We start from the raw sequence: 13,400 nt of genomic DNA on the forward strand, positions 1-13,400 counted from the left end.
AGCACAAAAGCATAAAACGTCCCAATGTCCTATCTCCACTGGAGGTTTCTGTCTAAGATTGTTTTCATATTTGACACACTACTAGTTGTGACATGCATATTGATTGATTACCGTAATTGATTTCATATGGTATAATATATCATGATTCTACTTGATTTCATTTTTATTCCTAATTACAACACCTATATTAAGTAGCTCTCTGCAATCTCAAAATGTTTGAAAATAGTGTCACCACATGATCCTACTGAATATTCGATGCACAAAATTGTGGTTTCCATGTATCGATTATTTACATTTAGAAAGTAACTTCTCTTATCTAATGTCGTAGGGATAAATTTTACATCCAAGCTCAACAAACGAAGCTCAGAAATTACTTATCCGCCGTCTTGCAGCGGCTAAATTGCAATTGCATTAATTTGTCATGTCATGATAACGCCAGTGTGATTTCAATAATTAATCATGCCAAATGCGAAGCACATCATTTTCCTTTTAATTCAATTTCTAAAACCAGAAATATCATATCTACATTTGAGCATCAATGGACTCTGTTATCATTAATTTATTATGTCGCTACAGTCGGAGCATCTTGAATTTCCAGCATTTGAAATCATTGTTCTGTCATTAGTGCCATGAACATTTATTAGGGTTACCATACGTCCTCTTTTAAGAGGATTTATCCTCTTTTTTGACGTTTTTGAAAGTATCCTTGGAGGACGCCCTTTTGTCCTCTTTTTTGCGATTTTGTCCTCTTTTAAAAATTTAGGTCACATTTAGAGTAAACTGCGAGTGAAATGCCGTAAATTAGCACAGAAGTGACGCTCCGGCGGGTGTTTCGGAGTGAAAAACGGTGATTTGAGCTCTGAGCGAGAAGTTGACCTTTTTTTTTTTTTTTTAGTCAACTGATCACAAAGGGGGAAAGATTCACCGATTTTTGATAAATTCTTCGCCGGTGTTGCAAGTCTCAAATTTCTGAAAAAGTGTCCTCTTTTTAGATTTCCAAATTATGGTAAGCCTAACAGTTATGCTCTAGGTCAGTGGTTCCCAAAGTGGGCGCCAACGCCCCCCTGGGGGCGTTGGCGAGCGTGAAGGGGGCGCTGGCCATGAAATGGGCGATTGGGGGGCGCTGGCTTGAAAATTGGGAGGTAGGGGGGCGCTGAGAGCAAATGCGGGCGGTGTAGGTTTAGAAGTCAACTGCTGCGTATAGTGCTGAAACGATTGATTAATAAAGAGGTTAGATTCGCAGTAAATATTCATCAATAAAGAGGCTAGATTCGCAGTAAAAATGCATACTAGATTCGGTCCGTCAGGGCAATTTAGGGTCGTTCGTCTATTTATTCAACTGTACAGGAAAAATCCATTGCTACTTGTCAATGCTATTCCTTCTCATCAATGGACTAATTTAGCAGTCGGCAGCTTCCCAGAAAAGCGTGGTTCATTGTGTGCTGCTGTGAGAACTACGAAGTGTATTTGAGCAGTTGTTGCTCACTGCAAGATGTGATGGCTTTTTAAGAGAAATTGTCTTGCATGATTTTATTATCTTTTTCAAACGATCGTGGATTTTCCACAGCGCTGTCACCGCGGCCTTCGACACGGCGTTCTGGTAGCGAGAAACGGCATCACTCCTACTTGACGCTGACCGTTTTCGTTGACATGTCGGTGATAATTCACCGGAATTTTGCGACACGTCAAATTTTCAAGCTTGCTTTGAGTTACCGGTTCAGCTCGAATACCTGATTTTGATGGACAAACATGAATCAATCATTTCGCAAAATTACACGAGGATGGGTGATTAGGCTCCAGGATATGTTCCAATTAGAAATTCTTCACCGGATAATCAATCCACTCTGTGAAATTTCCAGGCATGAAATGTTTGAGCAGCTAAGTACATTGTAGCCAGGGGTATCATACGCCCGTAGTAACGGTTACCATACGTCGGATTTGTCCTCTTTTGTGACTTTTTTGAAAGTGTCCTCGGGCGACGCATTGCTCTATCAAGTATGCCGGACCCCAATTGTGGAACAGCATCTCGCCGGCTATCCGTCAGTCGTCGAGCATGTCCGCATTCAAGTCGAAACACAAGCAATTTCTTCTAAATCAACACTAGCCAGTCTTCAGGATTACCGGACCACGACCTAACATCGACCTCGCCCTCCGCCACATGCCACCCCATTTTGTCGCTTGCGTCTTATATTTCTCTGCATTACCTTTCATTCAGTGTGCATGCCTCTTATTTACTTCGCCTAGGCTAAGGTGGGTGTCTGATCTTAATGGCTACTCCAAGTTGTTTCGACACCCTCCTATCTTTTCATTGTATCGCAGTCTTGTGATGTTTTGAAACGATGAAAATATTAATAAACCTGACTGACTGACTGACTGACTGACTGACTGACGCCTAAACGTCCTCTTTCATGACAATTTGTCTCTTTTTTTTTTATAATTTTTGTTAAATATTCATGGAAATTGGACTGAGATATAGTAAATCAGCGCTCTAGTGACGGTCTGGCGGTTTTTTCGGGACCTGAGCAAGAAAAATGACCTTTTTTTAGTCAATTAGCCACAAACTCGGGAAAAATTTACCATTTTTTCCGAACTTTACTCCATCATTATAAGTCTGGAAATTTTGAAAAAGCGTCATCTTTTCAGATTCCCAAAGTATCGTAACCCTAGTTGTAGTGTAGAACAATTTCGAGTTCAACCAAAAGTTCAATGTCTCCAATCAATCGTTCTGGGTACACAATTGAATAAAAATAAAAACTCTCACTGCAGTCGGGTTTACTTTTTCGTCGTTACCCTTCCCAGCGCATATTTGATAGAACGTTCTCAGCGCCGTGAATATTTTCTGACTCACAGCAGAAACCTACTAGCCAGTAGGCCTACATGAAGTGAATACTGGAGATTTTAGACTGATAGTGTTCCTATCAAAACGGTAACCCAATATGACGAGAATTATGATATTGGTGCACTATCTTCATACGTCTCAATATTAGCTGTACTAAATGTAGAAAAAAATTCGTTTTATGATTAGACGTGGTGAGGGGGGTGTCGGGGGGCGGTGGCACTTTATTCGTTGTCCAGGGGGGCGGTAGCTCAAAAAAGTTTGGGAGACACTGCTCTAGGTAAATATCCAATGTCCATAGTTCCAATTTCGGAAATGTATCTCCGTCAGAATATAATTAACTTCATAGCAGCGGTTCTTAAACCGGATTTTCATGAGCGAGTTTCAGCCGTTCCACAAAAGGCCAGGATTTACAGCACTGTTGTGATAACACCGCGTTATTGCTTGCTGGCAATTGGGCTCGATCAGTAGTAGCACAAATACAAATGACGTGTTTTCACTTCGTGTGTAGTGCCGTAATCATGAGGGGTTTTGTTTCAAAAGCGAAACCTCATCTTTTTGAAATGCAGATTCCATCTTCAATATTTATTGTCTCATTTCCAATTCTAGCAATTCGTAACACGCTGTGAAGATATCAAGGAAACACTTCGAACGCCGACTTATAACATGTACTTATTTATGTCATTAATAGGGCGATTTTTACGTCATTAGTTTTGTAATACATTTTATAAATTGTGTCTCATGAGTGACCTACATCGTTTCTTCAAATGACTATGCTAAGTCTATATAGACCAAAGGCTTATTGCTATCAACTGACAAGGTGCAGGTGCAGTCAACAGATTCTGGTCGAAAGATACGGTTAAAACATTAAATACCACATACTAACTGCACTAGCATTCGTGGTGGCTGAGCAGTGAGCAGTCTGAGCACATCAACTGGCGACGAAGCCGACATGATCCTGCGTGATGTGGACACAGATTCCATATTGTGTACCGGTAATGTTAGCTTGTGCGAGGGGCCCCCTCCCCGATTTTTTTCTACTATTTCCCGGTTTACACGCTTTTTCTAACTAATGTCATATTCTGAATAATCGCGTAAATTCTCGTGTCCATAAATAATAGGGAACGGTTCCGTAAAGAGGAGTCAATCACAGATTCTCAATTTTTTTTAGTTGTCATTATATCTAAAATATGGAACCGTAAACAGCAGTTAGTCATTAAATTTCTGCGCCCGTAACAAGAGATCACTTCGATGCTATAATCTCTATCCCAGTGGTTCTCAACCTTTGTCTTTGCGGCTCACTTTCGGACCGTGACGGACCTTGCGAACCCCACTAATTTCAGTTCAAACTTCAAGGTTAGTGACTTTGGTAATGGTGTTCGGAAAATGGATGAATTCGTGGGTTGTATGTATGCTTCTGAGTTTTATTGTTCACACCATATAGATTATATAGGCACTCTTACTCGATGAACCAACGAACAATATTCAAATAGACATGTCACAGCCCGTGTTTTGTTTCCATGAAAAATAATAATACATATTACATATACCATCACATTGGGGCGATTTTTTTGACCTGAACAAACTGAATTTTGACCTAACGTATGTAAATTCGGTGTTTTCCGACATATTTTCATTTCTGGTTAACGAAGTAGTTTATCCTGAAAAAAAAAACGAACCATGCACAATAATAAATAAGGTACCTCTATTTTCGACATCAACGATACAATCGTCATCGTTGGTTTACGAATCTGGATGTCAAAGTGGCAAATTGATACGATTCGATTCAACTTCAGTTATACCGCGAGTCTTATTTCAAGTTGGCGACGTCACGCACACACGTTGATTGAATATTCTTATGATTCTTATCGCGCAACTAAAGTCAACCACTATTCTAGAAGTGTGAAAACTTCGAAAGCGGAGCTGAAAGTTGGTCAAGTCAAGTAATATTCAGGTTACAAAATGATTGAAAAAGTGTCAAGCTGGTTTTCGAATCACCCCGCGTGCGGCCAAAATAATATCACCTTGCGAACGATCCTCTGTAACACCAATCCTCTAGAGATCGCTATGTCTGAGGTATTATCTTGTCAGAGACCGTATAGGATTTTGCAACAAACTATTTAACACCTATTTGAATAAGCGTTAGTTTGCGAACACGCCTATACCTGAAAACGTTATGATGTGACCGCGCCGTATGAATAAGAATATTGATGTGACATTCGTTTACTACGGTACATCAACAGAGCGAATAAAATGATACCCAGAGGTGGTCAGTAACGAAGTACTTCTACTTTTTAGAAGTACTCAAGTAGTTTTCCTCTACTTCTGGTACATACTCAAGTAGATCTGATTTTCGCTACTTCTACTTCGTAATATTTTGTGATCTACTTACTTACTTTTCGCTATTTTCAGTTTGTCAAGTAGAAGTAGTTCAATCTTTCAATCAGGAGGATAGCCTGAGGAATTTCGGGGCTGTCTCACGGAGCATCAACATTTAATTTCCATAAAAGTTGAGTAAAGCCCAGAATTTCGTCGCGCTTCGCGCGCAGTGGATACGGAGTTGCCAGTATGATTTCACGAAAGTATCGATGAATATAATTTAGGTAGCGGGTTGGCGTGAAACCGTTCATACAGGGATATCTAGAACTAGATATCCCTGCGTTCACACCACATTGTCGCCCTTCGCCCATATGAAATAATTCATCACAGTATATATGGCTCATCATATCGCTTGAAACTGATGTTTCGCAATCTATCATTTACTTGTCATATCGTAATCTAGCATGTCCATGGCACGTCCTAACCTGGATAAGTGGGCTCTTTTGTTAGTTTTAGTGCTGTTTTAGCACACCACCTTTGAAACTTTCTGGACTGAAGGCATGAAAAACGTGTTCCGCTTTTAGAAGTAGTATTTATGTTTTATTTTCAAATCCCAGAGTCATATACTTAGAGTTATAATTAATATCAGTTCTTTTGTCTGGATCAGTGGTTCCCAACCTTTTTCGACTCATCGCCACCTTCAAACTCCACACCGATCATCGCCCCCCACATATAGGGAACCGAAAAATAGGCATACAGACTGAAATCACCGGCGAGTTGACTAAGAAAAAAGGTCAACTTTTCGGCTCGACCTCGAAATTACACTTTTCCAGCTAAAATTTGGTGAGTTGACGAACAAAAAGTGAGATTTCTCCTTCTTGATTCCCAAAGGACCGTAACAGCACTTCGTCAGCCCCCCCCCCCCCGATATGTTAGTCTTAAGCTTAGTCTTAAACCTTATGCACCCCTCAGACCAAACTCCCCCGATACCTCTTTACCGCTACTTCTCAGCACAAATTGTTGGACTCTTTAGTTAATCGGCTTTATTCGCGCGAATCGCGAAAAATTTCTATCATTCATGATTGAATCGATCAATACGATCGGAAATTGCATATATATTGCTGTCAATTTTTATCCTCTCTCTGCTCATGTATTCAGATTTACCGGTAAAGCTGAGTGAGGTGTCTTGGAAAATTTAGGGCCCGTAATAAATAATGGAACATATTCGGGCGGACCTGTGGGTAGAATGACTTTGTTACGTAATGAAATTTCGTGGCCTGTCTGTTATGTCAAAAGATATTCAAATCGCCCATACGTACTAAATTAAAAGACGCACACGATTTTAAATTGGTATTTCTGCACTGGCAATTAATTTTTCTCTGCGAGATGGAAATTTTTTGTGGGGTTCTGATTGCCAGGACAGGAACATTTGGCGCCAGCCATTTAGGTGCCTATGGGCAATTAAATATATATGTATATTGTATATATATCGAAGTCGGTCAGCATGAAGGCAGCCTTTTCCGCCAAGGTTTTCTCGTTCTGGCACACTTCTCGGAGTCGCATGTTACATGGCCTGAAACTTCATATGTCTTGGTGCGCCATGGTGTGATAATGGCTGACGCCGAGATGCCCATTTCTATAACTCATGCGTATTATTTCTTGGAGGAAGGAGATCGAATAAGAAAGAAACACGCGTCCACGAAATGGCGCGCAGCGCGAAAATTTTTTGAAAAAGTAGCCTAAATTTCCAAAATAATACTCTATAATTAATGTTAATTCACGAAAAAATTGTGGGCCCCCTTTGAGCTCGGGCCCCCCATCCCAATTGGGGGTTTGGGTGTGGCAGTTATGGTCAAAGACGCCAATTCAACGCGCCATCGCCCCCTTCGTCCGTTTTCGCCCCCCTATCGACCCCTTGGCTATTTTCGCCCCCTTGGACCGACAAATCGCCCCCTGGGGGGCGATATCGCCCACGTTGGGAACCACTGGTCTGGATAAAATGTTGAAGTATAAAAGCAAGTGTAGTAATGCCTTCAATTTCCGGCAATAAAGCTATGCAATATGGCATTTTTACGGTCCCCCATATTTTTAATAACGTTTACTAATCGCGCAAAGTGTTTACACCGTATCCTATACAACTTCTCCGTATTGCTCTTCGAGTAAACTACGGACCTTATAATATGGGGGATTGGCGCCATACCATGCAATTTTCTAAAACGTGCTGTTCGAGAAAACAGAGGATAAGTATCGCATTTCCATAATAATACTATCATTTTCATCCTATGCCGCGGACGAATGCTTATGCTATCGAAAATTGGATACCTGCTGGTATGCATTAATATGAATCAAGCTCGTCATCTTTCGCATATCTCAATTTTCACCTTTTTACAATCCATGGCGAATTAGGATCGTTTTCACAACTACTTACTTACTTGAGTACTTTTAAGGTCAGTAAAATCTACTTCTACTTCAAGTAGTTTTAGGTTGCTTATGAAAGAAGTACTTCTACTCGTACCTGAGTAGATTTTTTTCGTCGCTACTTCTACTTGAGTAACTTTCTTGACTACTTTGACCACCTCTGATGATACCACCCTTTTGAGCTTCATTCGCACTTTTCTTGGAGAATAAATTTCATTCGCACAAGTCTACCGAAAATTGCCATACAAAAAAAGATGAAGATACATCAGAATATTCTGTTCAGATGTACAACAAATACCATAGCTGTTAGGCCAGGAAGTGTCTCATTAAAAAGGCAACTATTTTCCCTCGTTTTGATTTCAACTATTTCACTAAAACCCTTCTCGGCAGATTTTGTACAATACCGCCTAGCATAGTGCTTGGATAGCCAGGTCTTAAGAACTGTTCTGCACTCCTATTCAAAATACAGCGTCCACGAGTGAAAAACGCTTGCACGCATAAATCGTTTTTGAGTGATGAGTGGTACTCAACCGCGGGGGTCCGCGAAGCAATTTCAGGGGGTCCGCGAGACCTCTAAATTTTTAAAATGGTTGATAACCTAATTTTTATTTTATTTTGAGAAAGCATGAGGCAGTTTCGCACCACAACTGCTAAAACCTCATGACTCATATCATCATAATAATCGTCTGACATGAGCTATCGTAGTGTGGAAATTCATTTTCATCGCCAATTTTCCAATAACCAGCTGATACAAACATACTGCTGTTTAGCGACGTTTTGTTGGGGTTTGTGGTAAAAATAAAAATATGGAGATAGTAACGTCAATCAGGGTGACTTTGTAATGTCTGCGAAACCTTCTCGATTTAAAGTTGTCAGTCTCATCAAATTAGTGAACAGTCGTTTGAAATGAAAATTTACGAAGTATTTTCCTAATTTTTCCCAATGCATGGATTGAAACCTCGCCACGAAATCCATTTGATCCTGTAATATACATAACCACTATTTGAATAGCTTCTTGGAGGTACAGAAATTCAATATACAATTAAATAGTATATTCATATTGAAATGAACCCGAATATTTACGGCTGACACTCGTCATAAATCGGACAATGATATATCTACTCTTAAAGCTCGGCTATCAGATTTGGCGCATTCTTATTGCGGATGCCCTATCGACAAGGCTGGTTTTTGATGAACAATGAGTGTTTCGTTGCTGTCAAAGCATTACGCTCCAACCCTGAAATTCATATCACCAGTTATATTGGTACGCAGCCTTGTCGTGTTAATGTTCGATAGTTCATGGTCGAAAATGTTTGCTCGAACAGAACAAGTCGTTTCATTACAGTCATTCTCAGGTTGGAAAACTTGGATCCATTCTTTGGCGCATAAAATTTGTCTATATACTTTTAGATTAGGATTTCACTTTGACGGTAGAAACTCTCTGCGGGCCGATCAAGATGCCGTCGCGGGCCCATCCGACCCGCGGTGCGTATGTTGCCAGTCCCTGCGCTAGATGCTGGGCGTGATATGTTCATAAAATATATGTTTCTTCATTTTGGTGCCATAAATGTTGCAATCACACCAAACGTATAGTCGGAAGCGTTATGCGTTAATATTGCATTAGCCTCCATCTATCTTTGCGGAACTGATTTTCGGAACTCCTCGTTCATATCAAAACGAAGACGTGGATTTTCAAGACACGACCACTTACTTCAAGAAGTACAGCAGCAAAATTAGCTTTGAAATATTCAAAGTCTACCAATTTATACATAAATAGTATATGATGTTATTTTCAAGAAAAATCAATATTTTGCTGTTTATCACAAGCCTACAATTCATATTTGCACAAAACAGATGAAGGTTGCACCATAATACAGCTAAAATTGAACTAAAACTGGAGGGGGTCCGCGAGGGTCCGTGACGGTCAAAAGGGGTCCGCGAAGCCAAAAAGGTTGAGAACCACTGCTCCAGTTTGTCGAAAGTGTGAAAAATCCACATGCTTGTGTTGAGGCCTGTGCCCGATGTCTTGGAAAATAAGCTCCAATACCGTCAAGGGGAGTAGGCATATTAGCGCTCGCTACCTTATGATACGTTGCTTCAACTTGGGTTCTATTATTTTTCGATATCCCATTTTCTGTCTCGTGAGTATATGAGAAGATCAAACAAAGTCACGATACTGTTTGATCGACTCTTTAGTTCAATCTTACTTGAATATTCATAACAGTTTAATAACCTTAAAGCAGATTTTTAGACTACCACCAAAATCTGAATTTTAGTGGCATCTCGCAACCCGAGCCTCACCCATGAAACGGAATTAATTTTTAGTATTAGAGTAGTATGCTACGATTTTACGAGCATGTATGACATACAGAACGCGCACACCACAATTCTACCCAGCACGGCTCTATAAAATATGTCTGACGCACGCGATTTCAAATTAGGTTGAAGTAAATTCCTCTGTGTGTCGCATTTGTACTACTGTCCACTCAGATTGCGAGAACGGGACTCGCGTGCCGACAACGGATCATATCCATATCGAAAGGTTTGGCCATCCAGCAACGGTGATTTTTGGCCAAGGTTTTGGCGCCGTATTTTATCAGCAGCTCCGCATGTTATCAGCAGTATGTTGGCCAAGACTTAACGCGTTCATGTGATCCGACGCAGAAGGTGTTGGCCTCAAAATGAATGAATCTCATGGGCCTGAACTCGCTTGTTGCACACCCCTACACTAGTTCATCATCCCAACGGTCTTCGTCCATGTTTTCCAGAAAAAAAAAAACATTCGGACAAATCTTATCATGAATTCAAAGCAAAGGTCGACTGATTCTCATGATCAAGCCATATTTTCTGCGTGTCTCGCTTATTGACTACACTACCCAACACAGTGCCCTTGGATATGAAAAAACTTGAAAAAACTATGGCAGGATCTTTGCAATAAATTCAACAAATATATATCTATTACTGTATGTCTGCAACTGCACCAGCTTTTAAACCAGACTTTTGATTACGTAATAATTATAATGCGAAATCGATAATTCACTGCGGCTTGTGAGGGCTACGATTAGTGGTGCTTCAAGATAAACAATTTTTCACAATCGCGTCTCAACTACAACAGTTACACGGCCCTTGCATTTTTTATTAGGTTTATTTGAATTATTTCACGTCGGAAAATTGAACAATTATTCACGATTTTCATTCGCACTCATCCGGATTTTTCCTTCGCACCGTTCGCACCACCTTCGTCATTCGCACTGCACCAGTGCGAACCGTCGCACAGGTTGAAAAGCACTGCTCTGAGGCATTGTTAAAATTGCCGACGACGTCAAGGTTCAAAATGCTTGGAATATCGCTAAATCCAAGAAACCTACTAGAGAAGGAGTGATTTCAATAAAACATCAAATGATGTGCGAATATTCGCTGTTTCCGGAACTTAGCTGCAAGGACAACATCATCTGACAAATTTTGAAGCCAGAGTCAGTTGTGTGATTCAACCGTGGCCAGAAGAGTAACAACAGTCTTTTTACGCATGTTATGAAACACGCTGCGGCGTAGCCTATAGCATCGGACGAAGTTACCGACATTGTATAGTAGGGGTCTTCAAAAATGACTTTTTTTCTCACTGGCTATTCCTACTTATTAAAATTGTTAGGTTACCTAAGCCTACACACCAAATTTGGTTCAATTCCTACCAGTAGCCGCATTGCTACAGGAGAAGAAAGTTTCTATTTGTTATATAAAAATAAATAACAAAAATTTCGAAAATTTTCTGTTCACCCCATGAAAGTGTTAGGTTGTCTATATAGACCAGTGGTTCTCAACTGCCGGTCCGCGGACCGGTGCCGGTCCATGACGACATTCCTACCGGTCCGCGAGGTACATTACAATTTTATACTTCAATTTCAAGATGTAATGTTGAAGGCTTGTCCATTGATAGAATAAATAAAACATCAAATTTTAAAATAATTCAGACGTTCGTGAGGTAACATTAGGGCTTGAAACATGTTCCATTTGACTTAAAGTTCAAGACGTGTTATTTGACGAGCGGCAAGTATAGAACAGGTACGAGCTGACTCATCGCTAAACAGCGCAGTTTACGCGATCATTCGTTTTCGATTCATTCATTTTCTGTAGGACCGTAACTGGGGCACCCAAAACCGCCCGATTGGAGAGAGGTCGAGCTTGAAAAGTGCCCAAAATTACCTAAATCATAGCGTATTTTTCTGACACTTTTTCCAATATTTTTAATTTCTTTTCGTGCTTTGCGCGATTTAGTGTCACTAAATGTCTTGCTCATTAGGTGCCCTCATCCGAGATATATGCATTTCGGCGTCAGCCATTACCCAGCCACGACGTACCAACCCCTAATGAAGTATAGGCTAACATGGAACTCCGAAGGGTGTGCCAAAAATTCGGCAGCGAGAAAACCGATTCAGTCATGAATGATCGATAATATTCGGTCTTGCCGCGATTGAGCTACATAAACTCTCTGCTTACACCGAGTAGAATGAATGTGCTCACAAGTACATTTGAAAACATCCACCTAACTGTGGGTTCTGGGATTCAATCCCCCGGAAGTTTGGCTTATCTCCCTGTGGGGGACCAAGACCAACGTGTTTGGGGGTGGGCTAACGAAGTGCTTTTGCGGCCCGGATTTCCGGATGGCCGGTATAGTTGCCGCAAGGTGTTTTCCTGCGGCACACATTGTATTCGTAGTTGCCAGAGTAGCGTATGCGTCTGATGGAAGTGGGCAATGAGCAAGGTAGCACGGCTTAGTTCGAGTTGGCGTGGTCGGTTAAACCCACGGCCTTCGGTGCGAAAGACTGTAAACGACTCTCGGCGGTATAGCACGTTTATCAGGATAAGGCAATTTTACCTCGAGTCAGCAGACTGACTACCATAAAATCACATGGATGCTATCATGAAGATAATTAATTACGATCAAAACCCTTTAAATGTCACTCTCTAGCACAGTGGTTCTCAACCTTTTTGTCTTTGCGGACCCCTTTCGGACCGTCACGGACCCGCGGACCCCCACGAAATATTAGTTCAAATGTAGCTCAATTATGGTGCAATCGTCATTTGTTTTGTACAAATGGTAACTGTAGGCTTTGTGGATAAACAGCAACAAAATAACTTTTCTTGAAAATAAGATCATGTAGGCCTACTCTTCATGTAGAAATTGGGTTGACTTCCATTATTTCAAAGCGAATTCTGCAACTGCATTTCTTGAAATATGTGGTCGTGTCTTGAAAATTCGCGCCTTCGATTTGATATGAACGAGTGCCGGAAATCTATTTCCACAAATATAGGTGGTGGCGAATGTAATAATAACGCGTAACGCTTCCGACGACACATTTGTGTATGATCGCAACGGCACTAAAATTGACGAGCAATTTTTTTAATGAGCATGTGACGTCGAGCCTAGTTATCATGAAATAAATGGTTATGTATATCACAAGAGAAATGGATTTTTGTAAACATTTCGAAGTCACCGTGATTGACCATGACCATACTCGTCCAACTTTTCCCCCACAAGCCCCAAGAACACAGCTCTAAACAGCAAAATGTTTGTATCAGTATAGGATATTGGCAATTTAGCAATTAAAATAAATCTGCACAGTAGGATATTTTATCTCAGACGGCCATTCTGTTGATGTGAGCTCTGGAGTTTTACTAGTAATGAAGCGAAACTGCCTGATGATTTTTTTAATTTAAAAATACAAATTAAGTTATCAACTATTTTGAGGCTTCGCGGACCCCCTAGAAATGCTCAGCGTACCCCCGGTTGAGAACCGCTGCTCTAGCACCATATAATTGCAAAAAACGG

The 13,400-nt window shown here is 40.7% G+C and overlaps 1 protein-coding gene across 2 annotated transcripts in view; it reads right to left on the reverse strand.

Annotated features, from left to right (window-relative positions):
* LOC145457804 (RNA polymerase-associated protein CTR9 homolog) overlaps positions 1-13,400 on the reverse strand; it is a 486,484-nt gene that overhangs the window by 444,021 nt on the left and 29,063 nt on the right. The window lies entirely within an intron of this gene.

This window comes from Botryllus schlosseri, chromosome 15 (genome assembly GCF_051294905.1).
Source record: "Botryllus schlosseri isolate E-star chromosome 15, Bs_hap1, whole genome shotgun sequence".
Lineage (NCBI taxonomy): Eukaryota > Metazoa > Chordata > Ascidiacea > Stolidobranchia > Styelidae > Botryllus > Botryllus schlosseri.